Source organism: Passer domesticus, chromosome 8 (genome assembly GCF_036417665.1).
Source record: "Passer domesticus isolate bPasDom1 chromosome 8, bPasDom1.hap1, whole genome shotgun sequence".
NCBI classification, from domain to species: Eukaryota; Metazoa; Chordata; class Aves; order Passeriformes; family Passeridae; genus Passer; species Passer domesticus.
Window position 1 is genome coordinate 28998273 of NC_087481.1, and position 12827 is coordinate 29011099.

At 41.9% G+C, this 12827-nt stretch overlaps 1 protein-coding gene across 2 annotated transcripts in view; it reads left to right on the forward strand.

Moving 5' to 3' along the window:
• Positions 1-12827, forward strand: part of RTKN2 (rhotekin 2) — a 171186-nt gene that overhangs the window by 18551 nt on the left and 139808 nt on the right. For both annotated transcript variants that reach the window (XM_064429953.1, XM_064429954.1), the window contains exons 4-6: positions 8746-8788; positions 10593-11459; positions 12314-12374. The gene's annotated coding sequence lies outside the window, so the exon portion shown is untranslated. The remainder of the gene's footprint in view (positions 1-8745; positions 8789-10592; positions 11460-12313; positions 12375-12827) is intronic.

The window sequence follows — 12827 nt, forward strand, 5'->3', positions numbered from 1 at the left end:
TGGTAGATTTCATGCCGTTATAAGCTGTTTATGTACAGCCTGATCAAAGTACTTAATGACAGGGTTAATTTCTACGTATAATGAGGAAGTCAAGACAGGAGACAGGTACTGTGTAATCGAATTTTTCATTTTGGAATTTGTTTCTCTTCATGTAGGGCTTAGCTTTGATTTTTATTACCATTAATGTCTGCATTTACTGTTATTTCTAGTTTCTGAGATGAGCTAAACCTACTGCAGAAATAGGCACTGAATTGTTCCAACAGCTCCTATGAAAATATGAGAATAAAGTAAAATGAGTCTATAACTTCTCTGCAACAACACCTTAAAGTGCAGTTTGGTTTGGGGGACCAATAAAACTGCACTTCTTGAACAGTCTACTGAGACATCTAATCCTTCTTTTCTGACTCAGTAGGTACAGACATAGACATGGATGCTTAGATATCTCTTTATGCAGCCAGAGAGACAAAGGCTATGTTAAAATCTGGAAATCTTATAGTTTATGAAATGTGTGTCTTCGCAGACATAAATTAATCCCAAGAGCATCCCTTTGAAAGAGCTGATATTGAAAATGAATGGTTCTCCTTTTTCTAAAGATGGAAATGGTGCATTAGATCTGCATTTGCCCTGCTTATTTTGGTTTTCATTTTTAGGTGCACTGAATGCTGTAAATATTTCTGGACATTCAGGAATCTAGGGGTACAGAAGTGCTGGAGGCCTTACAAAACACAAAACTCTGAGGCAGCCAGCTTCCAGAATCAAGCTGGAGGTGGGGTGACATTAAACCTTGGTATATCCACACCACCCTGCATCCAGTGTTTTTATATTTTTCTAGCACTCTGTATGTTTCAGAAAAGTAGGGATTTAAAAGTTCATGTTAAATTCTGTTGACCACTGTTATACAAGTTTCCTCAGGCTGAGGTAGAAATCCTCCTTTGTGAGGAAAGTGTGCACCTCTATTAGCACCACTGTGCAAGCTGTAGTTTGCAAATGCGGTGGGAGGCTTTGCTCATGCTAATTTGGGCTCAGTCATGCACCTCTTTTCCTCTTTTACATGCAAATAGCAGCTGTGTCAGTCTCTGGGATGCCTGCTTGTTCCTTTAACGGAGAGATTCCAGTTCATACCTTCAACCAGTGCATTTGTGCGTGGGCAGGGGTATAGCGCAGTGGTACAGTTGCTGACAAGGGAAGAGCTGTGACGGAGGCTGGAACAAGTTAGTGAAATAGAGAAGTCTTGAAAGAAGACACTGAGCTTTTCTTGTATGTTTTCATTTATTAAAAAAAAAAGGTGTGGGAGTGGAGAAGAGCAGAGATCTACACAAAATGATAATCCGTAATCCTGCCCCCATAAAAAGGAATCTCTTGACTCTCTTGACTGCCAGAGAGATCCATGTCTTTCTTCTGACCCAAAGGGTTCTGGCAGCAGCCATGAGGCTGGAGCACATCAGCCAGCAGCCTGTGTAGCTGGGATGGTGCTTGGATTCCTCATGGTGGTGCTGAGGGAGCTGGGCTGGTGAGCTGTCCTGCTGCAGGCATCACGCTCCAGAGGGTCCCTGGCCTTGCCAAGCCACCGGCTGTCCTGTGCTCTGCTCTCCCAGGGTTTTACATGGTGGACTGCAGCACAGCTGCCCTGCTGTGGAGACAAGGAAGTTCATGGACCAACAGGCAAATTGGGTACAAAGCATATTATTGTGGTGTTATTTCTTCCTCTGTCTTCAGCCTTCATCTCTGCTTTATGGTTATGGCTACCTGAACCTAGCCACCACCTTCCTTTGCCTCTCCTGCTCTTGTCACAGAAGTCAATGCAAAATTAATCAGGTGAAATTATTTCTATTATATCATTTCTGATGCTGTTGAACTTACTGAAGAAAGTTGGTATTAGTACCATGCAGGCCACGGAATGTAAGTGTTGTAAGAGGACCAGTTTAAAAGGGTGTTTGATTTAAGGTGCAAGGATTTCCAGAAGTCTGGAGTACAGAGTTTTCTAAGAAGGTTATCTCAAAAAAATATAATATCCCTGTGAAGTTCTCACTTAAATCTGTGGGCAGCTTGTCACAAGGGTTTTCAGAAGACGACAGCTCACTTTTTGCAAAGCCCTGAGCCATGTTTGTTTTCTCCCCTCAAAAGACTGCTCCGATGTCAGTGCCACAGATTCAGGACACAGTGTATAGCCAGGATTCAGCTTGCATTCGCCTCCTTGTGTGTCCATGGATGTCTTTGGAGGCTGTAAAAGGATAACTGTGATGTAGCTGTCTCTGACCTGTTTTCTAATCTACTTGATCATATCCCTTCTGTGTATGTGCAGGTGGCAGAGGTGGGGTCAGGGATAGAAACACACGCACATGCTTTAGTCATAGTTATGGCATCAAAGTGATGTCACCTTTGCGTAGGGAAGGGCCTTAAACCCCTCTCTAGCCTCTCCACTGATCCATGGGGAAACAAGGCTGTGACCTGTAGAGTTTTACTGACTTCAGGTTTGACAACCCTACCTTAAGTGGGTAATATGTTGTGACACAGCAGGATAAAATTCTGGCCCTAGTAATGACTGTGGATTTTGGTATTGGTTTTGGAAGTATTTTAGGCTTTCAAGTGTAGAAATTAGTGGCAAATGACATGATGAAATAATCTAGTTATTTCCTATCAAACAGGCTTTTCAGCAACATGGCTATTCCAGATAATGCTTTTCAAATAGAACATCTTGAGCTATTGAGCCCACAAAGAAATACATGCATACAACAGAATTGCTTCCTGTCTATTTAACACTCATGTGTAATGATGTGGGTGGGTCTGCTTATGTTGCTCTCCACCGTAATGACTATTTATCCAAAGCAATTTGTTACCTGGCCTAAGTTTTGCAAAAGCACCTGGTCTTTAAAACCTTTTGAGAAAGGGTGATATTTGCACCTGACATGTCTACAAGTAACTTAGATCAAGTTATTGATCAGTCCTGTATGTGTCGCTTTGCAGTGGGAGGATGAGACAGAGAGGCCAATCCGTTACTGCAGCCATCTACCACTGGAGAGCAATAGCACTAATGATACAGGTTTTCAATAGCTGATTTATATTATCCTGCAGTCAACAAGAACTCATGATTTTGGCACTGTACTGTTTAAAGGAACACTCCCAAATGCTGGCAGGCCCCAAATCTGACCCATTGTAACACAGCTGCTGCATTACAAGCTGGGGAAAATGGAACAAAACCCCCCAAGTCTTCCAGAGTATGGTCTGGACAAGCTCTTTGCTCACTGAGCAGTGGATCTTGTAAGGCCCCAGTTCATGAGAGGCTCATTCTAGGGAGTGATTCCTGTTAAGATTCGCTTTAGTTCCATCAGCTATTCCCTCTGCTACCCGGAGGGGAGGATGGAGTTACAGCTCTTTCTCTGGGCAAATCCTGCACTTACCATCTCAGTGACCAACTGCTAGTTTGGTGGTGATTAATGAGAAATATGGGTCAGTGGCTATAAATGAGAGGCTGGTTCCCCTCTTCCTTCTAGTGATATGGGTACCTTGGGCAGCACAGAGGAAGTGTGTGCAGAATCCAGCGGAGCTGAGAGGGAGAGAGCAGCAGCAGTGAGGAGCTGAGTTTGCTGGAGAAAGCTTTTGATGAGCCATGCAAGAGCTGGCCTGGGCAGTCAGTGGGCACAGCCCCATCCTCTCTTTGGATCATGTTTGAACACAGCAACATCAGCTCGGTGAGGCTGAGGTCTTGTTTTGGGCACTCCTAGCAACACAGGCATGAGGGAAAGGCTGTGTGAGAGCAGCCAGGCACTGACAGAGGAGTGGAGATGTCATGTGGAGCTCTGCATGCTCAGATGGGCTGACCTGCAAGGACAAGCACTGTGTTTTTGGACTTGTACACACCCTGTTTTCACACAAACATTTCATGTAGATTTGTAAAATGCAATAGCTGCCGAGCGTATTTTACACAGTCACAGCCTAGTGAATGAAGGATCTACTAATTAAGAAGCCTCTAATTAGGCTTTTAAATGATAAAATGTAATGGCTCTAGTGCAGCTGTTGTAAACTATAGAGTAAATTATATCCAGTTGAAAGAGGCCTTAATTATGTAATTATATAACATACTCTAAAGACTTTGAAAGATAAAAGAATTTTTAGTATCTGCAATTGAAAAAAACAAGGGAGTAACAGTAGAGCTCTTAAACCAATGAAAGCAAGGAAATTCAGAGTTAATCTGAAAAGCTGTGGTACTTTCTTTTATTCTCATGTTGTTCTAATTTTTGGAGGGTTGTTTTTGTTCTTTTTTGTTTTCATGATGGATGATATAAAGAACTATTGTCAACCAGGAGTTTATGTCCCCTGCTTTTGTTTTTCTTGCTTTTATAGGTCCATGTACAGCATTGATGATACTCAGCAAACCTTCTAGGGCTTCATTTTTGCAGAAATCCCTAGCAAGAACACACTTATTAGCCAGCTTGTCTCCTTGCATTTTGATTTACAGAATGGCTGGTTGTTGCACATGCTGTTCTGAAGTCAACAGGACTCAAATGTTGGTCACATTTGGCCCCTGGAAATCATGTTTAGGCCCCATCTAGCGTGCATGTTGTTGGTGCAATGTTGGCAGCCATTCTCCATGCTGGACTTACCAAGTGGAAAAAAGGGTTTGGATATATCTGGGACAATTCAGCTAAGTGGAGATTGCACTCTGGGCTTCTTTTTTTTGCTGCAGTGAAACTCAGGAGAGTTTAGCCCTTGCCCACACTGGGGCTGGGCCAGCCTTTAGACACCAGCACTCTTCCCTTCAGCCCAGCTCTGAGGTTCCTTGGGAACCTCACCAGCTCTGTCTCCAAACCTGCATCTGCTCTCAGCCTCCCTCGCTTACCCAGCCCTGGCTGCTGCCCTTCCTTGCCATCTCCAGTCACAACTGACACTGATGTGCTGCAGTGAGCAAATGCCTCTTTACAGAGAAAAGGAAAGATGTCTCTGCTGTGAGCCTGGTGGCTTTGCTCGTCTGTTGCCAGTTCTTTTCTTTTCTCCAGTTACTGCTCCTCAGGACAGGGCTGTGCTTTTTGTGTCTGTGAGCTGCACCACGTAGAAGATACAGACTGTAGGCTGTGATGTGGAGAGAGCTTAGCTCCTACAGCTGTTCTTAGGAACTGGCCTTCACAGCTGTAGGACCAAGCCCTCCATGACAGCCAAATGAGTGATGCTTTTTTTGCTTATTCCAGCCACATCCAAGTATTTTTATTTGGAAATGTCACAGTGAGGGAAATAAGGAATACAGATCTCATAGTAAATTTTTATGGCTGATTAATTAGCCCAAAGAGTATTAAATTGTGCTAATGTAGTTTGCCTCTTCGATGCTGTCTTTTGACTTCAATGGAACTAAATACATGCTTAAAGTTAACTACATGCCTAAGTGCTGTGGTGAATCGGGGCCTAGGGCATTAATTAGAACTTGGCTCAGATTTACTTTCAAGGCTTTTCCCCCTCTTTTTTTTTTTTTCTTTTTTTTTTACTCTTCAGTGCTCAGCAGTTTAATTGGTATGCAGATGTTCCCCTTTATTGCTGGCAGAGGCCTCTGTCACTGTTCTGAAGGTACTCAGACTTCAAGGCTGGTACAGTGGGCAGGAAGAAACCCCCCCTGAGGGCTTTCAAGCTTTGTGGGAAATAATGATATATGAGACAGGGATTCCTTTGGAACCTGAAGGGAACATGACAGACAGAATAATATGGGAGGAAAACATTGTCTTCACAATTGAGACTGATGGTCTCATCTTGTCTCCTTGTTATTGTTACCAACCAGGACTGAGATGAGCTTTCTTATGAAGAACTTCATTTTGTGGCAGGTTCTGTATGTTGGGCACACTGCGCTCAGTGGTAGCTTTCCATCCAAAATACAGATATTGACAGGCCCTGAGGAACCCTTTGAGGTGGTGGTTTAGCCTAAAACCTAAAATTCCTTCCAGCATTGAGATGCATTTTGTCAGGAATGACAGCTGCAATTTGATAATCTTTTACCACTTTGCCTGCCCCTACGAAGAGTTGTTGGGCTCAGGAGTGTCAGCTTTATGAATCAGATTTTCTCACACTTTATTAATTTCACTTTCCAGTGGTTAGTGCATGTTTGCAAGAGACAATTGATTTGTAGGGATCTGTGCAGGATGGAGCAAAGCTGGAACTAAAACAGGAATGCAAGTTGACAGCAATGCAATAGCTCTAATTGACAGACACCAAAAGCACTATTTAAAGCAACATCTCCTCTCATATTTAGGTTAAAAATGACCCTCAATTTGTCCTCAGGTTGCTATGTCCAAAAAGAAATGGTTTTTATGTATACTCATTTCAAATGGATTAGCCAAAAAATCAAGCGTTCATTTTCTATACTTTTATTTTCAAGTTAGAGATGATTCAAGCTGCTCTTGTGCAAGGTACTGGAAGATGGCTGTTTCTTAATTCCTCCAGCGTAAAAGCTGTCTTTCAGGGGATGCTTTGCTCATGTGAGATTTATGTTAGTATTTTTTGGCACCCACAGTTTGCATTCCAGCTAATGGGAGAAGGACTAATACACTTACTGTATGTTGTGGGTGCAAAAATGCAAATAGAAATTACACCCAGTGTGGAAAGGGCTAGGAAAATATACCTTCTTGGATGTGAGCAGGGCAGGTTAGGAAACATCATCTTCCTTTTACAATTGTCTGTTACTCTTTACATTTCTGGAGAACTGGGATCTTGCTGTTAATCTTACAAAAATAGATGCTGTGGTGAAGCCTCAGGCATGAATAAAATTGGATGTTAATCTTAAAGCAGATTTTTTACAGCTATGCACTCAGAGCAGTGAATCCAAATGATTTTGGAAACTCTGTGGTTTTTACTTATTTAGGTCAAAATGCTGTGGGGAAAAAGGTCAGTGGCACAGGTACATATTGTAACATTTGGGGCTCCTGAAAGTTCAGTAGATAAGCACAGCAAGTATTAGACATCTCTGACTTGACACAAATAATAGGCAAAGCTAAAAAAGCCTGCTGACAAGAGGAGTGGGTGTTGGTGGGTGACTTGCTGCAGTTTTAGAGCTGTTAAGTGTAGGTTTTTTAGCATTTTCATTATTTAAAAGTGGAGTGGTAGTTTCTTCACTCCTTCTGAAAAGTTACTAATTTACTCTGAAATATAGGGTAAGCCACAATGATTTAACAGATTTGTAATATGCTTTAGAGTGACTTTAAGTAAGATACCCTCCTTCTCTCTGAGCTTCCCACTGTCTCAGCTCTGCCCTCACTCCTTTCTCTGTGTACATCTGCACCAAAATGCAAAGCAAGGGCTGCCCCATGCATGACTTTCAGGTGTATCCTGTGTCAGCTGGAGTGCCTGGATGGCTGTGACCCTGGTGCTCATGCAGGTTTGCCTGATTGCCAGAGCTCAGAAAGACTGACAGTAACAGGCTGAGCTAGCTACGTTTGGATATTGGGAATAGCAGCCTAGACTCTGGAGTGATTCAAAAGCTGCTGCTCTGCAGGTGGACAGCCCTTTCAGGAGGAGCCCTGACATGCAGAGCCTGCCTTTTGCCTAATGCGTGGAAAGTGCCTAGTGGAGCATGGCCAAGGGCTGTGATTAAGGTCCCCAGGATATTCCTGGGATACAGGCAGCGTTAATTAATCTGTGGTCCTCTGTGTCTGATTCAGAGAAAGCAGCTGAGTTGTATTCCCGAGGGGCTCCCCAAGAAGGGAGGCAGCCTGCAGGGATGGAAGGTGCTCAGGACATTTTCTTCTGTTGTCAAGCTGAAAGGTGTCATGCCCACAGCTGTGCTGAGTAGCCATGCCTGTGGCAGGATGCTTCAGCTGCAGGCCTTTTGCATGGATGGTATTTAAATCTGATTGTGCCTCTCTGAGAAGAAGCTGGTCATGCATTTACTCAGAGAGATCTCTAGTGGTTTGTGGTAAGGAATTGGGACCTGGGGCTGAAGCCACAACCTCCAGGACCAAACCACAGAATTTACACAGCTGCCAAGGCCTGCCCGTTTGCCTTCCCTGATGAAAGTCTGTCACCACACAGCTCTTGCACTTCTGTCTGCTCTAGTCCTTATTGATGGAGGGAAGAACCTGTTTTGTTCAATATAGCAATGATGTCTAGCTCAGTTTAATTTTACTAGCTGCTGCTGATTTGTTGCTATTCAGTGCATCCATGGATTTGTTTAGTGTAACATGGAGGGGTGTGGGTCGGAGACAGAGACAACACACACTCAGTGGTCCTTGTGACAAACAGCCCTGAGTTTATTGCCACAGCTCCTTTTGCAGAAGCTCAAGTTTCCCTAGCCTACACATGTGATCTGTTGAGGTCTTAGCACCTTCCAGATCTCTGGCCAGTGATACATCTGCATTTAGGGCTGAATGACATTAGCTGGGGGTCCCTGTGTAGATTTGAATCCGACCTATCCTTGCCCACCCAGGGGCTGTAATGCTACAGTTCAGTATCAATAATCAAGGGTAGAAATACTTGAATAGAAAGCCAGGTGGAAATGCTGAGTTTCTGGAGGACTCCGGGATTTGTTTTGCTCTTCTTTGTTTCCCTGTTCCAGAAGGTGTGAAGTACACTTGTCCATTCCTAACTGAAACTATTCAAGATGAACAGGCCTGAAAGGGCACTTTAAATTTCTCTTGCTGTCTGGTGTAGTAAAGATCTTGTCTTCTAGAAAACATTATGAATGTAAGCTTTTTTTACAAGGAGAGGTGGTGAGTTTGTGTACTCAACTTCTATTTGGAAGAATATTTTGATGTGAAACATTTCTTTTTCCAGAGGCTTGAGCCAACTGCTTTTGGTCCGGGAGCTTACAGAATGGGTAAGTGCAGCTGAGTTGTGCTGGGTAGATGTCACCCTTAGGGATTTGTGCATGGATCTCTCCTTGGCCTGAACTGGAGAAGGGCAAGAGTTTGTTCACTTTTGCTTTCTGTCGCTGAGAAAAATGAATGCTGTTCTATAAAGCTATAATTTCTTCCCAAGTAGATGATGACTAAAGAAGGCCTGAACTGAGTATAGATAATCTTATATTTACTTGAAATGAATGTAGCTCATAACTCTTATTTTAGCACCAATCTGGAACACTACTGTGAGCAGATTTATGTCTGCTTCTTCCCTACCTTGGCATTCTGGCATTTATGCACTCACTGGTAGTGCACATTCTTGCAGTGATATTTGGGAGTTTAATGAAGCCCAAGTGTCTGAAAGGTGAGTGGGTAAAAGGTAGATACTTTGAGATCCAAACCTATTCCTTTTGTGTGCTCCACAATCTTATTTTAGTTCTTAAATATGGTTTCATTCTTCTGATACTAAGAGTCAGCACTGATTTCAGTATGTGAGTCATCAGGAGAGTTATTAACTATTTTCTAGTTGCATGGTCCTTTGTTGCAGCACTGAAAATATCTAACTTCAACCATGTGTTTTTAGACGAGATACTCACAGGAAGCCTTTTCTGTATTATAGGAGAGCAAATTTAATCTGGAAGTCATTGAGAAAAACCAATAAAGAGCTTCCTTGATGTGATTTTTGGAGTTACTTGCTGGAATTGAATTGCATGGTTTTGGGTATTGGACAGAAGGGCACTTAAAAGCTTAAAGAAGCTTAAATGTAGATGATGATGAAAATGTTATTGGTATTTATAGGTTGGTTGATAATAATGTCAACATATTAAAGTGATATGAAATATCTCCTTGATTTCATGGACAGTGCCTTACATTATATAGTTTATTATAATAACATGATCCTTGATATACACTGATGATATGTTTAGCTTTATAACTTTTTTTTTTAGTAATGCAATTGCCCTGAAATGCCATATCAAAAGTATGCTTATTACAGAACAAGTACAGTTACTGTCTGCCAGTGTTATCTCTATGAAAGCAACATAAGCTAAGAAAGCACATTTGGAAAAAACGTGCCAAGCAGAGGTGGTTGGTGGTTTTTTTTTTCCCCCTTTTGTTAGACTTTCTGGGAACATTCATTAATAGTTGGAGATGTGGTCTTTCAACTAAATTTCTTTCACCCAGATTATATGCAAATTGCAGGATTCTTCAAGCATAAAGTCATATGCCACGAGTATGATATTAGCATTTCTTTAATAAAAATAACTTTGAAATTCACCTTGTTTGGTGAATTGCCTTCCTTATCATTCATCACTGTGTAACATCTTTGCAGAACAACAGTAACTGGAAGGAAGGAAAATACTGGACCGTGTTTCTTGGAACTGGGATTGGCAGAGGTCTGCCTTTCTGGAAAAGAAATGCTGATTTTGGTTCTTTATTTTGTCCTGGCCTTTTTATGTTGCTGTGTACTGGAAGAAGAGAATAAAAGTGAGCACTAGATGAGCTGTGAATTCCCTTTGGACCAGACTTTGGGAGTCTCTGCTCTGACACGTATTTTGGGGTTACTTTATCCTGAGGGACTTTATTCACAAAATCTCAGAACATATTCTTCCAATAAGATTTCACATAGTTCGATAAATGTTTGGATAAATTTCATACCATCTTATCAAAGCAGACAATAGTTCTTTCTTGAGGAACTGAGCTTAAGTGAAATGCTCATTTATGTTGGTGGAATAATAATTAAGAGTACAAGATCCAAATCAGTGCTTTGTTATTCTGTTGCAGGAGTAGGCTGAATCAAGCCTCTGTCAAGAACCACTGGTGAAATACTGAATTAACATACCCAAGACCAGCACATCAGGAGGATAGCCTTCTACCAAGAATAGTGTGGAGATATACCTTGTTCACAGAAGCTCTGGAAACATCGTGAGACTTGGACAGACACAGTGCAGCCTCAGAAGGCAGAGATGCTGCTGCTGTCTGGGCATTGCACACTCTGTGTTCGTGACAGATGGAAATAATGCCCAGTTTTGGGGGAGCTTGGTGGTATGGGAGACAGTCACAGTAACTCTAATAGGGTGGCTTATCACTTTCTTGTGAAGCCAGGTACAGATTCTGTTCTCTTTTGCACCCACAAATCTGGTATAATATTAATTAGATTGTCATAAGGGTGCATTAGTGAAGATCCATAAAACAAAAAAAAGGAAATGTTCTATAGTCATGCTAAAACTTGGTATGTGATTTATATGAAGGGGGTGAACAGAGATCATTAGCCATGAAACACTGCTTTTCCAGAAATATGAAATATTTAGGTAAAATATCTAGGTAAGATCTAACATAAATTTGATTACTGCCTGATAAAATGGTGTCTCTTCCCTTCTAAATAGGTTTGATCATCTCCTCAGTGCAAGCCCTGCACCTTCACCTAGATTCCTTCCCAGGCAGCTACAGTGGATCTGCTCACCAAGGGAATTTGTCCCACTGGATTCCTTTTTTTATTTTTTTTTCTGTGCAGTTGAATGAAAAGTGTGTGTCTTTTGAAGAACGGCAACTGAAAGAAATATTGATGACTGCCAGGGCATCTACAGAAAAAGATAAGAAAATTACTCTACTACAACAGTGAAGACAAAGGGGCTTTGTTAACACTTTCTTGTAGGTTGTATATATTAATAGTAACAAGTAAAGTTTTGTATTTTTTCAGAGAAACACACAAGGCCTTGAATTGTATTGTTTTAATGGCAACTAACTGAATGAATTAAGTGGAAAATCGCACACAGTACTTTGATTGTCTAATTCTCTGTATGTGAGGCTTTGGGAACAGTTTGTTATTATAAAAGAACAGCACTAACCAGAAATCAGCCAACATGTAATTGCTAGGCTGAGGGGCAGTTTGGGGAAAGCTGATACTTATTTATACATTATTAAATAAAAGCACATAATATGAGGATCATCTCTCACTGCCTCCACTTCATACATTACTCATCTTCCTAAATTTCATGGTTATGTACTCCCTTAGTACATTGCTGCTTATAACCAGTGCAGGCATCAAAACCACCCACATCCAGGAAAAGAGATGCCTGTGCATTTGTTATGATGGCAGATTTGGTTGTGGGACTCATCAAAGATTATGAACCTTCAGTTCAAGGAAAGGAATCTTGACTCAAGTTTTAAAGGTTGTTTTCAGTACCTAAAATACACCTGGGCACCTGGGACTGTTCAGGCGGCTGAAATTCTGGCTGGTGTTTCCAATTGACAATGTACCTTTAGAGATTTACGGTCAGTAAATCTAAATGTACCTTTAGAGATTTACAGCCAGTACCCTGATAGAAGATTACCCTAATAGCCAGTACCTAAATAGAAGACTTAAGGGCAATTTTGGTGTTAAATTTGACAGATTTCCAAAAAAAAAAGTTGGTTATGTAATTCCCATCAGTTTTGGTATGAATCAGGTAACTTCTGATTATCTCCAGTAGTTCTCACTGCTCACTTGTGCCTTACTACCATAGGAAACAGCCACTTGCAAGACACAGAGAGAGGAGGCAGGTGGTGACTGGACTCATGAAGAAGGTAGAGCAGTAATTTATTCTCAGTGGTTTTGACTATTTCAGCTCTCCTGGAGGATAGAACTGCCATTTGTTCCTTTAGCACAAATTTGAGGGCTTTCTTCTCGGAAAGCAAGGTCTGTTTCAGAGGACACAGAAGCAGTTCTTTGTGCCATGTAACAAGGGGTTGGGTAATTCTGGCCTCACAAGTGAGATGCATGTCTTACAGACCAAAGGCCCTCGGTGATCTGCAGCAGAGAGCCTGTGGATGGGAAGGTGTGCCAGCACCTGGGGAGTTGGCACTGCTGGACACATCTGCAGACTTGCTGAGCTGCTATATACAATGACATTCATGCTGTGCAAACAAACCCCACTATTAAACCACTTAAACACTGTTTATGCAACTTCAAAATGGTAGAGGCTTGATTTTGTGACTTCATCTGCAGGCTTGTTGAAACTTACATGTCCACGCTGAAGT